This window comes from Zonotrichia albicollis, chromosome 3 (assembly GCF_047830755.1).
Source record: "Zonotrichia albicollis isolate bZonAlb1 chromosome 3, bZonAlb1.hap1, whole genome shotgun sequence".
Taxonomy (NCBI): Eukaryota; Metazoa; Chordata; class Aves; order Passeriformes; family Passerellidae; genus Zonotrichia; species Zonotrichia albicollis.
The window spans coordinates 26,461,426-26,478,806 of NC_133821.1; the positions used below are offsets into that span (position 1 = coordinate 26,461,426).

Consider the following 17,381-nt stretch of genomic DNA (forward strand, 5'->3'; position numbering starts at 1 on the left):
TAGATATCTGCCTCAACTTTCCTTCTTAACAAGCAAACATTTTATTTGTTGTTGACTTTGAATTTGTTTCAGTGTCATGCTATAAGTTTCATCTGTTAAGGGTCTAGAATAGAATGACTGCCTAAACACAAAGATGACATGTACCAGGTAAACAGAATTACTTTGCAGAAAGAGATACAGATGCAGGTAGGTAATATAATTTTAAGCAATTATTCATTCTAATTTCAAAGGCTAGGTAACAATCTGATGAACATAACTACTAACTTTTTTTTGATAAAGATATAGAATAAGTTGGCAGAACACACAGAATACAAGGCTAGGCCAGATTCCCTGTTTGACACTTTATTTGAAAGAAATACTGAAGTGTAATATCAATTCTGTTTACAAACAGCTACTCAGTCAGTTAAAGGCTAAGGTTCATAACAAAATCAAGAAATTAATATCAGTCAGACTGACCAGCTAGCATCTAATTAAAGATTGCTGACTTGAAAAGTTTTCAGCAAAGAATGCAAATGTTCTTTGATATTGCAGTGCTGAGCTACTGACAACAGGGAGGAAGGTACATACGTCGTTCCTTCTTTTTGATTTAAAATCACTTTTTAAAAAATTATTTTACTGCCCATGAATCTTTGAAGTCATGACTCATTTTCCAAGAGGAACAAGAGGGTCTCCTAAAGATGGATCTAGTTCAGGTTTGAAGACTTGAAAGACATAAAAGAGACTTATATTGGAACAAAGAGTTGGAATAATTATATTAAAGAACAAGGAGACACTCCAAGATTTTGTGTCCGATGTTTTTCCTGGCAGGGCAGCATGTCCCTTGGGAATCCAGCTCTGTCACTCTCAAAGAAAAGGGGCACCATCTAGTGCTTTTTTGGAGGAAAAGCTGCTAATACCAGCAGGGATGTGGCAGGGGAGGAAAGAACATGCGAGGGGGAGGGAGAAGAAATGACACTCCATTTTTTTCAAAAGACAAAGAAAACCTGTTGGCCTGTTTCATCTTCCATTTTGAGGCACTGCAGTATTTAGCTTCGGGCTGCAAGTAAAAATTGTCAGCTTTCACAAGGTGGAAGGATGGATTCCTAACAGTTAAAATAATATATACAATTTAAAATGGAGAGGGGGTTGGTATACAGATATTTTCCTGAGTAATAGGTATTTCTTCTGCCTATTACTATATCAAAACATTTCTCTATCACTCCTTTTCATTATATATTCTCTCTTTTATTAATCTAAAGAAAAACCTTTTTAAGTATCATTAATGTCCTTGAAGACTACACTGTGCTGTAAAGTTCTTGAAATATTCTTACAAATCATCTTTCCAGAGTTCACCCATAGAGATTTTATGAAAATTATTTGTAGCACAAAATTGTTTGCAGTGCAATAAGATCAAGTTAACCACTGACACTGCTAGAAAAAAGCTTGAGAAGTTTTATCTGATTGACAAAATATGTTCATATCTGAGTCCAGGGAAAGAGTGCCCTTTGATAAAATTTCACAGCACTAAAGTCTCTATCTGAATGATTTTTGAAACCTCTTTGAAAACAACTTAGGGGGAAGGATGAGGAAATATTCTTTTCTGCTGTAGCTTAGGGAATAGATGACTTTGGAAGAATTGTGAAATAGTAGCTCAATATTGTTTAATTTACTGCGACTATGAATTGACAGAAATTGTATTAGTCAAACTAATAAGTTCTCAGTGAAAATAACCAATGTTTCAAAGGTACATCTGCTCCTTGGGAGCCCGAGGCTGGAAATATTTGTTGTGAACAACAGGAGCTGCTGCCTTCAGACACCCAAAACAATCCCAGCTTTACACAGAGTCAGAGATCAGGACATGCTGAAAAATTGAATGTGCTGATACTCCAACCAGAGGCCCCAAAAAATCACAGTTAAAATCAGTGCTTGTTTTTAACTTCTGGGCATAATCTTGGATTCCCTGGGTGTTTCAATCTCTTACTCAAATGTATTTTAGCAACAAGGGAATGTCAGACCAGTGCATAAGACTAAATAAACAAGAAATATTTCTAATAGAATAGTGCTGAGCAAAGCAAATATGTGACTTGGTGAGTAATTCTCAGAGGGAAGCCTATCCCAATAAACAAAAATATATTTTATGTTGTTATAATTGTTTTCTTGTGAAGTTGATCATGCTTATTGAGAAGATTTCTCACACAGAAAAAAAAAAATGCAGGCATAGAATGAAGAGAATTGACTAAGAGCAGGTAAGTGGGGAGCAAATATCAGTAAAAAACGTCAGATTCCCAAATCCTAAATGGGGCTAGGAACCACATGCAGGTCATGACAATCACGAAGGAGTGCTCTGGTCTAGTGGTCTGACTACAGGCTGGGGAACCATACTTGGGAGATTCTTGCTCTGCAGAAGATTCAGCACATCCATTCAGGGCCTGCTGTTTGGATATTCTGAGCACCCTTGTTTTCTGGTGAAATCAGGAGCTTGGAGCTTCTGCTGTTTGGATCGTGGACTCAAGTTGCTTCATTTTAGGCACCTATATTTTCAAATGGCACTATTTAACCTCTCTGCCTCAGTTTCCACATCTGTAAAACTTGATAGCTATGCTTACCTTGCATGGGTGTCAGGAAGATTATTTCAGGTCTCTAGAGAAGTTTGAAAAGGAAAAGCAAACCAAACTGAATTTATTATTATTTGTCATTTTTTTATCCCATAAAATGGAAGTCAGATGCAGCCCAGACTGTGAACTATAACAAAATGTTCAACTAAGTCTTCCTTATGTCTCTAATGACAAAAGAACTGGTGAATTCAGCATGGCTTTGCAGGAAGAAAGCAGCTTCCCCACCTACTAACCTGGCAACACTCGGGGTAAGTAATAAGTTTATGTCTTAAATAACCCCAATATTTGCTTAATTGTTATTATTCTATATGTTTCCTTTATATTTTTAATTCAACTATCAGTGCAGTTCACTGTATTTCTGATGATTTAAAAAAAACCTCTCAAGCAGAAGAACTTAAGCAGAGGGAACTTACTTTAGTGGCAAGAAAAAAGTTGCCAATAATATCTCACTTTGGGGTTTTCCTTGGTGCAGAATGAGCCTCATAAGATTCCAGCCTCAGTCTTGCCTTGGCAGGTTTCAGACCTTTTAGAATTGATTAAATGAGCCCATTAGAAAAGTCTACATGAGTTTATCTCTAAACCTGAAGAATAATGGGACACTTTACCTAATACATCCCCTTTAAAGCAGCCAATTGCATCCATGTTGGGTACTTTCACAAACTCTTAATGTGCCTCCAACTTTTTTGTCTGAAGCTTCTCTTCCCTTGCTCAAAGTATGCCATTTTTCTCTGGTCTTCCCAGTGTCACTTTCCAGACTCTATAGCTCAGTGAAACCCTCTGGTAATGACAGCACTGGAGTTATAATATACTTTCCTGATTTCCTGTTAATAGTAGCACTTGATCCAGCAACGAGTGCCAGCTCAGTGGCAGAAGGATGCTTTAATAATATTTTCTAGAGGTAAAAGGACCATTTCAATTTATAGCCTCAGATAACTCAGCAGTTTTGCTCTGTCTTGGCACAGAAATTGGTGTTTTAGTTAAAACAAAGGTAAAAGAAAAGAAAAACAATCCCCCTTATTTTGCTCAGTGTCATGCCAAACAAAGTAAAATTTATTTTTTTCCCTGAGGTAACTTGTGAAAACTGCAAAATGCAATGAAGGAGTTAAAATAACTGAGGGGAAAGAGGGAAAATAGAAAGGGCTAAACAGCAGCATCAAAAAGGAAAGCAATTTGGTTTTCTATTTCATTAAGAGACACATAATCACAGACTATCCAACAATACATGTACCCTTGGTAAAGAGCTGCTGATATTCTACATTAACCTTTGATAGTGAGAGGTGTATTTCCCCTACTGTTTTCCACAATAAATTACATTCTATCTGGCATCCAAAGCACTAGGAAGTGTTCAGCCAGCTGGAAGCACCAGATTGGCCCAACATCCCTAACGTTCAGATTATAAATAAAGGGTACCTCATACTGCTTGTGTAACAGAAACAAGAAATGCAGAGGAAGGGCAACTTCCCCCCTGCCCACAGAAGCAAAAAGAGTCAGTTGGGGAATGAAAACCAGAAATTCCAGAGGGCAGAGTTTCTGCAGTGAGATGCAGTCTCCAGCACTCCAACCCTCAGACAAACGCAGGACTTCAGCGGAGAAATGAGGCTTCACCATTTGCATGTTTACTGAGGATTTGCACATTAAAAAAAAAAAGCCAAGGGGAAGTATATCTGGCTCTGCTCTTCCCAGATGGTATAACCACACAAACACAGACTCACACAGACACATATCTTCCCACTCTTTAGGCAGCATTGTCTGTTCTCTTCCAGCCATGAAAATAATTACCTCAACCACAACCTCAGTTTCAGAGGATGTGGTCAAATGTGGCATGCTGCATGTTCCTCCCATGCCCTCAAATCAAGGGATATTATGGCTATAAGTATGTAACAGCATTGTGATAAAGTTGAGGGAAACCCTGCCTGTTATGATCTGGAAGGTGAAGATATCAAATAGGAAGAGAACAAAAGAGTCTCAAGACACAAACTCCAGTACCTGAGAAAGGTTATAAATGGGCTTTTTGGGTTCAACTGTTCTCAAGGAAATCACTTCATTAGCTTCAGTGGGAGCACAACTGAACCAGTGCTGAGAGCTGCTAAACCAACTCTACAGATGGAAAAATTAACCAAATCTATTTATTCTAAGGGCCAAACTGCGGTGGTCCCTGGTGAGGATGTAATGGGAAGTAAGACACAAGGAGCTGTTCTCCTCACCACTCCTTTTTGGTAGGGGCTGGCCACAGCTGCAGTGCCTGTGCTCTCCTGAGGGCCAGAATTAGTCCCAAATTGGTATATTCCATCTTCATTATTCCAGCTATTATATAAACATGGCTATATGCTTGCTTACTTAAGCTGAAAAATGGAAAAGAGGAATTAAAATTAAGGTTAATAGAGCCAGACAGAGTATTCCCCATTTACTTTGCCCTCACCATGGCTGCTTCAACCCTTCTGCCTTGAGTGGGTGCTTTCTCCCATAAAAACACTGTTTTTCTCTTTTCCTCTCTTCTCTCTTCCCTTATTTTTTTTCCCCTGATGTCCTCTTCTCTCCCTCTCTTACTGCTGCTGTGGCTGTTTAAGTTTCTCTATTTATTGAGCAGCTTGAAATTTTAGATAGACACTAATACAGGAGCTGTCTCTCCCATATCTATTAAACCATGGGTAACAGCTCTGAAGAATTTTATTGATATTATTTTGGAAATTTGCTTTGTCTTGTGTTGAATTTCATGACTGGAAGGATCTTGAAACTGGGCAAAGAAATGGCCAGAAAGATGTCTCCTAATGTCTATCCATCTCTCTCTCTCCTAAAGTTGGTCTATGCCTTATTCGGAAAATTACCATTTAATTCCCCTTTAGGCAACTGAGATGCTGCCTGAAAAGCCTCTGATTTGTTGGGATTTGTAGGCCTGAAAGGGTTGCCAAGGTGAAACACATGCCACAGAGTAAATCAGATGCCCTGATTTATTTCAGGAACATGCATTTGTTCTCCTCAGAAAGACAGAGGGGAGGCTGAGTGCAAGAATCACAAGTTTGGTACTGCCTGTACATCCCAGGTTTAGACAACTTTTTCTTGTTGAAGTGGCTGATGTTTCCCATTCAAAAGGTAGTTTGTTCAAATCCACTTGTCCCCCCAAAGGTTGTTTGGAGTTTTTTAAAGAAATGGTGCTCCATCCCAAAGAAAAAGCACACATGTACTGTTTTTCTCTAACACTAGTTATACCACTATGAGATTTTTCAAAGACAAGAAAGACATAGAGAAAAAGTTTTGAAGAGAGAGGCAGATCCACAGTATTTGCATCCATGTTTTTTTTTTCACTGTTGGAGACAACTTTCTGCACAGCTTGTTTAAGGATTCTGGATAGTGTAGTCCCAGAAGACATTTCCTGTACTAAGATGTATTCTCATTAGAATACATATCCCAAAAGGGAGTATTAAAAACATTATTTATCTGCATATAATCACTGTATCACGCCATGTATCCTTTATTTTAATTTCCACTCACTTGCTAATTACACACCACACTGAAGGTCTCACAACTGCTCCCCTTTCAGCAGCTTTGTTTGCAAAGTGTCTGGCAATAATCTCCCAGCAGTGTATTATCATGCCCTTTTCATCACACTATTTAATCAATAGGGTAATGACCTCATATAAGCTAGTTCCAGGACCTAGCCATGCCATGCTAAATAAATGAAACAAGCAAAACTCTGGGCTACATGCCTCCTGTTTTAAAATCCTGGATGTGAACCATTCCAACATTAAAAATTATTATAATATATAGAAATGACAAATTCTTCACATCTCTTGCCAGAAAAAAAAAAAAAAAGAAAAACAAAACCATTCTACAGTACTGCAGGGAAATAGCTGCTTTCTTTAAACTGACATAATTGCAAAACGTGTGTTCTTGGTCAAGTGTTCACAGGAAGATTTATACTGATAACACTGACAACAACCCTTTCCCCCATTATATCACGTCATCACTTACAGGACCAAATGGTGACCATCACAGCTAATGGGATGAAATCACACACAGCACACTTCCAAAGCAGAGGTTGGAACTAGGGTTCTTTCCAAAAGGACTTCTGTTGCAGTGAGCAGAAGGAAAGCAGCTTCTCTCCATTTCCTGAGCTGTAAACTCACAAAGTGTGGTTCACTTTGATTTGCATTCCATGTCTGGATTATATTCTGTCTAATAAAGTGCATGTGAGATGTGCTTAGTAATGTGTGAACCCTGGAGTACATGTAGCATCACTCTAGTGCGGCGATTCTCTTGTCCAGAGGAATGGGGGTAGTAAATTGAGTCTGTCTGCTCTTTTTAACCACCACTTTTCCTAATACTAGTAGGAATTTAGTTTCAGAAATAATTTTTTACATCGAATTTTGTTGTAACTGGTCAACAGAGAGAGGAACTCAACTGACTGTCTGGCACATGGAGTGACTGCATATTCCTTCTATTCTTTGGAAAATCAGGGTAAAATATCCACAAGAGCACAGAAGTTTCACCCCACAAAACCTCTGAAAAAATGGCTAGGAGAGAAAATAAACTGTTTTCATGTCATTAACACAGCTGGAGCAGTTCAGGGACATCTGAAAAGAGTATGAGTATGCATTAGAAGAAGCATAAACCACATAATTTTGTGTTACCATGGCATTATCACCATACACTGCGTTCACATGAATGGAGATCCCTCCTCCCTATATAGTGTGAAAGAAAAATAATAGTTTTTAATCTTTCTTTCCCAGATATTACCTGAAACCAGCCATATACCTTGAGACAAATTTTTACTGGAAATTTTTCACTGCATCAATGCCACTTAGGTTCTTTTGACACCTTCCTTTTAGGTGTGTTATGAAAATGACAATGTGCCAGTCATCCAAGCTGTCAGCACCAGCTAAAATCTGTTCTGAGGCAGAGTAATTTACACTTGGATGAACACCTCCCAAGAAATAATCATGTAAATACCTTCATGATGAAATGCAACTCATTGCTGGTTAGATAACTCCTATAACGAGCCTAAGTGTGATCTGTCTTTGATCTGAAGATCTGAAAAGTTCTGAAATTGCTTCAGTGCAAATATTCTTTTAATATGATGTAGATGTTGGAGAGGTAACTATGTAGTGCTGTGAAACACTTGCTGTGTTGCAAGATATTAGTTCTGGACTACAAAACTGCATTTTGGATAATATTCTCTCAAAATGTCCTATATGACACTAGTCTGGCAAAGTAGGAATTAAAAAAAAAAAAACAACACCCTCAGAACCCTAATGAACTGAAACTCTCCAACTGACCCATTTGGTCGTCTGGCCCCTGCAAAACTATTACCTTTACTTCTGATGCAGTGGAAGAAACAGCAGACAACAGCAAAAAATGAAGGAAGTTATAAGACTAAGGAAAGAGAAGAAAGAAAATTCCAGACACCTCCTATTGAGGTGAATTAACTTCCAGCAGTGGAGGGTTTCACTAGACATTAACTTGATCCCTGATACTTATCAGAAGGCTCAGAAATAGGCTGTGTGAAATATCATTGCCAGGTGACACCACCTTGCCCTCCCATCAAAATCTGTCCTTGCATTATCTAGAAAAAAGGACATATCATTGAACTATTTCTCTAATCCATCTTTACAGGAAATAAATTATTCCTATAATTGTTGACATTGCAGTCCACCATTTGTTAAATACAAGAAATCCTGATGCATCTTGTGATAGGATACACTTCTACAATGGCAAAATATCCCTCCAACAGATGAACAGGAGTGGCTGGAATGAAATATAAGGCCCTCTGTCCTTTGAGGTGCTGCTCAAAATCTGACAGAGGGATCAGGCAGGACAGGATGGTAATGACTTGCCTTCACAGCTCATCACTTTGATACCAGGTAAATTAGCATTTTAGTATTTCAATTGCCACCAGTAGTTTCTAAGATGACATTGACTTGAACAGTCTTGCAAGAGTGTTTCTTCTCTGTCAGGTAGTTTTGAGTTTTGGGGAGTCTCCATATCAGGAGAACACCATTGTGTATATTTTCTCCTATTGCTTTTGTTCTGCGAGCATTCTTTTAATTTGAAGGCAAAATATCTTATTCCAGAGCATTCTGCTTATGCAACAATATTAATTAAAAAAGAGCAGGTACTTACCGAGCAAGTAGTACAAGGTCACAGCCTTCCCTTCAGCCCTGTAAGCCTTTCTGCAGTCAGAAGGTGACAGACTACCTTGGTCTGCGTGTTTTCTACCAGACATCTCTATTTTACAAAGAAAAACAAATGAGAATGATGAAGAAAAATCAAAAACCTGGCAACTTTTCCTCAGATATTAAAACACAAAAAGTTTAAAGCCACGCATGTTTGGAAAGAGAAACACACATTCTAATATATTTATGAAATGTTTTACTTGAAGTCCTAAAAAAACAAAACAAAAAAAAACTGAAAACCAACAAACAAAACCCACCAAACCAAACCAAAAAATAGCTAAAAAAACCCCAAAACTATCACCTCCATTGTGCAGGTTGCAGGACTTAACCATACGGACAAGCTGCATGGAAAGGACATCTTATCAGAAATGGCTCTAAGTCATCCAGAGACCTCCTGGTGTCTGATCAAGGACTGAAGGAGTACCTCAGAGAAAAGTCCATCTGATATAGATGGGGTGGAAACAAATAAAAAAATCTAAGACATCAGAGCCTCAGATTTTTCACAGTTTGGATGTGTGTCAATATTAAAGTAAAAAAAAAATTAGGGATTTGATAAAAGGATCTGATAAAAAAGCAAAAGAGGCATATAAGGGATAACTAACCTGATAGAGAACTAAAAGGGATAATCAAATTAAAATTGATCCACATGGGTTTCTGGAAAGCAGATTTTGTCAAGCTAAATTGATACCATTTTCTGATGTGATCTCAAATGGGACTGCTAAAGTCAACCATTTTGATAGATGCCTGTAAGAGAACTGGCTTTGCATCACACCACAGTTTGATTGAAAAGCTAAAAAGCATAAGAGATGGGATTCATCCACACTAATTATAGCTGTCTAAAAGTTTGGCAGCTTGTCTTAACTTCTCTATGTTCCCATTATAGTCTAGGAAAAGAAAAAGATACTGTCAAAAAGTGATTTATGGTTTTCCAGATAAGTCCACTACATCTTTCTGCGAAGGTCTCCATCTCTCTCCTTTGACTATTAAGAGCTTAGAAAACTAGCAATCATTAGAAACTAATTTTTGGATGGCTAAAATGAGATACAGTGAATCACAATAACATCCTAAACTACTTATAAACTATGTAGCAGATATATCTTACCAATCATTATGTGACTGGGGAACAAGGAGCTAGTATTGGAATTGGCTCTTGCCTCCTAGACTAATTTTCACTTTTTTTAAAAAAATCACATTTTCACAATATGGGAAGATGACTGAAAAATGAAAAATAATGGAGAAGATTGTTGGATTAGGTGACCATAACCAGATATTATGTACCTCAGTATAGCTAACAGGAAAGCTGTGGATCAAGGAATTAGTACAATGAGACAGATTTAATGAGGAAAGACTCAACTCTGGAAAAAAGAGATCCCACAGAGGAGGCAAGGTTTTGGGATCACAGGCCAGGAAAAGTAACCAGATTACTATGAATTTTTAGAATACTTCTAAGAGTACTGAATTTTGAGAGTGACAAAAAGCTACCATACTCATCAGATGTATAAATAATAGTAAATAGGAACAGGGAGGTTGTATTTTCTTATTTTGCATCAGTGAAATGACTAGTAGTTTCACTGTGTTCCTGGTGTTGTTTTAAGAAAGACTGTGAAAATTTAAATAGATTATGAGGAAGCCAGGGGAACAATTACAGTATTAGGAAACGTGTCTTACTACAAGAGATTCAAGGCACTCAATCAATTAACTTACCAGAGTAAAAGTTAAAGGATTATTTGATCACAGGCTACAAGTGCCTCCCACAGGGAATAAAAAATTGATAATAGAGGGCTCTTCAATCTACCAGGCAGAGAAAGAACAAGATCGAAGGGCTAGAAATTATAGCAAGACTAATTCAGTCTAAAAATAAGGTGTAAATTTTAAGCATTTAGGGAAATAACTTGAAATAACTTGCCAAGAACTATGATTTTTTCTTTTCTCTCACCAGAAAATAAGCTTTAATCAACACTTGGCCTTATTAGAACTTTATACTTCTATTTCTAAGCTTATTAATACATTAATTGTAAGAATCTCAGAACATTACTATGGAGAAAAAGAACATATGTTGTAAGTTGGGAAGTGCTCACTGCAATTCATAAACAGCCAAGAGATTTATTTTCCATTTGACCACCAACATTGAGTGCCTTGACAGACTCTCTACCATGAAGCTTCGCTAACTGAAACACCTTCTCACTACTCCACTAGTTAAAGAGTACTAATTCAAAATGGATTGCGCTAAAATTAGGAAGCAGGAAGAAATCACAATTTGTAATTATCCCTTGCAGAAATTCCTTAGTACAAAATTTCTGAGTCCTTTTAGTCATGCCATTGTTTTCCAAATGTAAATGTAAAATCCAAATCACAACATGGTAAAGATCTCTCGGTAGGCAATTAAAAATTAATCAGCAAATTAGATCAAATGAACAAGAAAATAAGGCTCAGAAAGACATCCATTCTAATTAACATAATATTAAGTTACAAAAGACCTTTTCAGACATAAAAAAAATTGTCTTTATTCCAACTGTCAAACCAATCAATAAAAGGAAACAGTTATTTCTTACCTTGTTATCCCTATGACCAAAGCCAAAAGGAAATTACAGTAAGAGTGAGTCTTAGATGCAATAGTAATAGTCTTAGTAATACAGATGCCTGTGCAACTGTATTAATTTCTTATTATTTCTAATCTTGTTAACTATTTGAATCCATCATTTAACCAGATTATATTAAATTTATGGGGATTCTACCTGTATTGTGCTTGCTCTATACTTGCTGTGTCTGTTAAGAATCTTCTAGGTTCTTAAAAACAAAATTAATGTGATCAAAAGTCTCACCTAGGTTTCCTTAGCTAGATGACTCCTGACTAATGCACAGGGCTTTATTGTGGAGACAGAGGATGTCAAAATAAGAGAAAAAGTAGAAGGATTCTTAAGTCTGTGTTGGGAATGATAACATATACTCTCAAGGAAGGAAATAGCATTATAGGACACCTTATTGAATAAACCTCACTGGTTAAGCGGAAGTGCTCAGGCAATCAGACAAGGAATGGGGCATGGTTGAACCTAATTAGATAGATCGCACAGATTAAAAATACCTGCTATTATAGGACAGTTCCTAAAATATTTTTTCAAATGTCATATTACTCCAGCAAAGACCAACGACCTCAACCTTCTGGTTGGAGTCACAGAACATATGCCACAGACTTCTGGGCACACCAGGCAATTTGCAGCTGGGAGATGACCATGATTCCCAGCAATCCAGTGCAGCAAACATGGGGATGGTTCCCTGCATTACCCACAAGCAGAGCATTGTGCAGTCCTTCACAGATGTTAATATGTTATCCAGATTCATAATATCCAGTGACGCCTTTCCAAGCAAACATAGCTTCCCTGTCCATCTCATGAGACAGGCCTGGTTTGGGAACAATCTTTGGACAAGAGCTGCATGGGGTGCAGTGCTACAGGCCAGGCAGGACACAGTTGCATTATTTACTTTTTTGAGTGGGGGAAAGAAATCTAGAAAGTGTGTGTAATGGTTTGGAAAGAGGCTTTGCAAACCAATTCCACAATGAATGTATTTCACTTTGATCACCCCTTCTAGCCCGTAACAAAATTGAGGCAGTATTTTGTTTTGCAGAAATTAGTACCTTCAAGACCTGCAGTGGATTTATTATTTCTGCTAGGGCTTGCACTTCCTTTCTGATCCATGGCTGTAAAATCCAGAGGGACAGAACAGCACAGAAAATTACTGCAAAGATGTAGTGTGACATAGGAAGAGTCAGAGGCATTATGTGTGAACAACACGACAAAAGGAAAAGCCATCTGAAAATAAATGAAAAAATTAATAATCAAAAGGGTGTCTAATTCTTATCTGGGCACTTGTTTGCTCACTCTATGAATTCAGACGACCAAGCTATGGCCTATAAAGCCGGAAGGGACTCTGGGCCCAGAACTCAATCCTGCTTTAAGGAAGGTGCCATTCCTCAAGGAATGCTTGATGAAGCAGTCATTCCAGAGAAAGGAATTCTTCCACCAGAAAACAGGTGAGGCATCAGAAACATAAATTTTTCTCTTGCTTCATTCCTGAAACCAGGGTTCTAAAATTCCAAGTCAAACCTCCATATCCAGTACTAGCTTGAATCTTGTCACCAAAAAACTAACAATGGCAGTTAGGGCACCTGTAGGGCCATGAGGAACCAGTCCTAGACTTCAAATCATTATACAGTGATTACAAAACCACTGTTGGGAGATGGTAACTTCTAATCACTCCAACATTAAAATCAGCAGAAGTTTATGTTGCATAATAAGAGTAACACACACACATGGAATAGGGACACTTCACTGTTAAGCATTTCCATGTAAACTTGACTTATAGCTAATGGAATACAGGCTCAAAGGATAATGCATAGAATGTATAAAATGAAAGCCTCAAAAAAGGCACTTTGGTAACAGAAATTGTTTTTTCAATTGCAAGCAATGTTCCCTCGACACAAAAATAGTCTATCCAGAAATTGCTGAGTATATTGGAGAAATAGAGAGAATTACTGTGTTTGGAGAACTTCATACTAGTTTGATCATTGATTTTTTAGTAAGCTATTTAGGATAAACATTCTCCTGGAACAGATGTGTCATCAAAAGCTAAACCTGCTTTAAATAAATAAGCAGTGCATATTTTCTTCACCAGAATGCATGATCAAAAAGCTCTCCTCTCTGACCATCCACTGCTTTGTGTTTGGTAGCTGACAAAATACTTCACTAATTTACATTGTAGTGTGTGAGAGTTTTTAGCAAGTTGAGGTCTGAAATACAGCTTAGTTTTTGTCACTGATGAAAAAAATTAGTCTACAGGATATATAGTAGATCTGCATTTGCCAGGCTTTCCAAACAACCTGGAAACCTATTCTTTCCTGTTGTTTAAAGAACTCTCTAACTTGTTTTCCTATAAGGGATAAAAAAAAATTCAGAAATTAAGAGAACAGAACAGAAAACCTATTTGTCACCACTTGCTGGCTCGGAGCTGTAATACAGCAGGATCAACAGATTTAAGCAAAACGAAACAAAAGAAAATCTTGTTGCTATAATTTCTATGAACAGTTTTTGGTCCTTGTTTATATCTTCTCTTCATATATTAACAATAAGGTAGCAGAGGATGCATCTCAGCTGGGAGAACACATCCTTCCATGCCACAGCAAACAATAATAGTATGGACAAAATTGAAAAACAGCGAGGCACTCTAAAAGCTCCTTGGCATAAGGAGAGACACAGCAAATAACTGAGTGGATGGGTAATGACTGCCTCAAGACTCCTCCTGATCATTCCTCAGTGCAAGCCAGCACAACACTGCTGTGCCCAAGTGATCATACCTGTTCCAGACAAAGCTGTTGAGCTGTGACTAGGCAGCAGTGCACTGAAACTGACTGGCCCAGCTAAGGTTTAAGGCATAAGTCTCCTCTGTCTTGCACAAGTGCGACTCTTCTCCTCAATGCAGTTCACTCTGATCCCTGGACAAGAGCTGTGGAATTAAGTCTACATTACAATAAATACCTGGAAGGCCCTCCCAATGGCTATCTCCAGTTTTCTGCCAGGGGTCTGAACCTCCAGTGCTCCCTGCAGAACTCTGCAACTTGTAGTCTGTTCATTGCCTGACCTAATTCTTCTAAATAGCTCAGCCATTTTGGCTGACAATTTTCTCTAAATGCCCAGACACCAAGCAATGGAAAACTTTCTTTAAATTCCAGTTAATGAGCAATGGAAAATGTCATTGCAATGAAGTTATGCAGGTACTTAAGTGCTCTGCTGGATCAGGTCTTTGTGAGGCACATTTTAGTCCCACATTTGATGAGATGTTCTGAGTGTGATAAATAAATTAAGATGAAGCTCTATGATAAGAAGAGGGGGAAAAAAGAAAGAAATATATGTAAAATATTTTTAATGCTTCTATGGTTTTTGGATGTCATGGCAGAGAGAGAGAGAGGAAAAGAGAATGCAAAACCATAAACTAGGCTTGTGTAAATTACTCTGACATATAATAGCTCTCTACTAAAAAATTCCCAAGCAAGGCTACTTCAGGTATTTTTAAGGTCATGTATCATTTACTGTCTAGGTCAATTTATGCATCAGCAAACATTGCTGCAAACCTTTCTGGACACCACTTTAAAATTAAAGGTATATGTAACTGTTTTGGCCATATTTTTTTCCTCACCAGTTTCTGCTCTGCAAGCACTTCACCTTGGAAAATTAAAGTAACATTCTATAATAAGTGAAGTCAGTATGATATTTCAAGGCAAGCCAAGGACAAGCTTTATAACTGTACTATCAAAATGCTTTTAATAAAAGCAAAAATACACACATGATGCCTGCCCTCCTCTATGGATGGAAAAAAATATTATCCATTAAGTTAACATTTCAGATATTCTCTCAGTTTTTCCTAAGGTCCCAAAACCAGCAACAAAACACAAATCTCTTCTTGTTAACTCATGTAATCACACAGTGCTCAATTTTAGTAAACATTCCAAGGCTTCTTAAGAAAATATGTGAACAAACAGGATTTCTGGGTTGAGAAAAGGTGGAAAACATTGTACTTCAATAGTTAAATGTTATATCTTGGTTCATTTTTGTTTGGGGTCACAGGGCCAAAGATGTATTTATAAATGCATCTTACATTAGGCATCTAAATTCTCTCCTCTGTTCCTATAATTCCCCTCACTGCTGTACCACGACTCCTCAGTTTTCCTCAGGACAATCCATGCTGCAGTAAGTACTATTATCTCCTGTGAATCCAGACACAGCAGGTGAGGCAGTGCAGCACAGAAACACCCAAGCTGGCTCTGAAGGGGTAGAGCTGACTAGAAGAGATCAGGTTCCCTGAGTTACATCCCTCAGTGCTGCAATCCCTGAGCTTTGCTGAGCCCCCCTCTGCAGAAACACACGATGAGACATATAGGTACATAGACATTACTTAACTGCTCCTTCCTTAGGAGAAAACATGTTTTAAAGCACCTTATAATTGTCCTGAGTTTTAGAGTTTGTACCCACACCATTTTAAAAACAGATTAACCACGGAAAAAATGGCTTGGAGAATTTGCTTCTTCACCTGGTCTCAGGTGATCAAAATGCATAGACATGTGTTTTCATTGGAGATAAATTATTAGCACGTGTGTGTTTTGTTTCTTTCATTTCCAGTGGTTGAAAAGAAATTAATTTCAAAATGAAAGACTGCTCACTTTGAAAACATCACAGAGCATTTAAAAACATACTAGAAAAAAAGCAGTATTTTTCAAATTAATTTCATTGTTTATAATAACTTCCATGCTCTCATAATTCTTGATATTTTCATTGAAATCATTATTATTGATTTTCCCTTTTCCCCAGCCCTAACAAGAATGAAAGATTAACATAGTCACTTCCCTTTCTTTGTTATATTTACGCAATACATTAGATATTTTGAAAAACTCACTAATGAGACATACTCTGTCCAAGATAAAAATCCTCACTTAAAAGTTCTGTGTTCAAAGGATTTTAAAAATGAGCCTTTTTCAGTCCTTTTTTCAATGTTCAATGAATTCATTACACCAGTGGGAAATTCTTAGGAAACTTCTCAGATCGGCCACATTCATTTAATTTAATTTTAGATTTTGTCTCATAAAACACAGTGAAAAGTTCTCAGGCAGTTTATACTACTATTAAAAACTGAACTAACTTTATTATTCATTCAATCTCCTGCATTATTTATCCGTTTTGATTTGAAACTAGGACTCCCAACTGCAGCACTAGGAGTTTGCTGCAAGTCCCTGGAACACAGCCTTGCCACAATTAGCCATTGATCCAGCTGCTCATGCCACGCCAAGGGAATGCAAACTCCCTCCTTGAGGCTACAGCTCCACAGAGAAACCCTCCAACATCACAGGCTTCTAACACTACATTCCTAAACTTAATAAACAGTGTCAGCTCAGAGTTGAGTTCTTAAACTGCAGTAACATACACACACTTTTATTCATTAGGAAAGTGGGATTTCTTTCCCATTATAAATCTGTTTATCTTATCTATACATACAGATTATTTTGGGTTTTGCTATCTTTTGGTAACACAACTTTACACAGGCTTAAATTGATGCAAAAAGATCTCCTATGCAGAACAAAACACATGTTAAATATGCTTCTATTTTTTTCTCCAAAATGCTTTTACTGCATGAGTAAAACCTCACAAATGTGTGAAAGACCTGTGGCAAATATTCACATTTTATGAATGGGGTTAGTGAACAATGAGCTCAGAGAAAGGAAGAAATCAAAGAAGGCACTGCAAAATTTGTAACACTCAGTGAACATGACAAATGTCACTTAATTTTAATTACTGATGACAGTATTTCAGATTATGCTTGTTAACAGAAAGAAATACAAGGTAGACTACTGTACAGTACCCAGCTGCTAAGAGGCTGCCAGAAAGTGGTAGGAGACATCAAGATCTAGTAGTACTTTCTAGAAAATGTGTCAGTTTCAGTGTTTTGCATTCCCTTAAGACGTATCTGCTGCTACTGTACAAAATTTCTTCTCAGTATCTGTTCCAACCATAAATAAGCAGCAGGTACCTTACACAGTGCCTATTGCATGGAGTCCAGGGAAGCCATTTTTTAA

General features: G+C 37.6%; 1 long non-coding RNA gene across 1 annotated transcript in view; it reads right to left on the reverse strand.

The window, feature by feature from the left end:
* The window catches only part of LOC113459571 (uncharacterized), a 181,920-nt gene that overhangs the window by 5,415 nt on the left and 159,124 nt on the right, over nt 1-17,381 (reverse strand). The window contains exon 2 of the long non-coding RNA XR_012579816.1: nt 8,712-8,816. This is a non-coding gene — a long non-coding RNA (uncharacterized LOC113459571). The remainder of the gene's footprint in view (nt 1-8,711; nt 8,817-17,381) is intronic.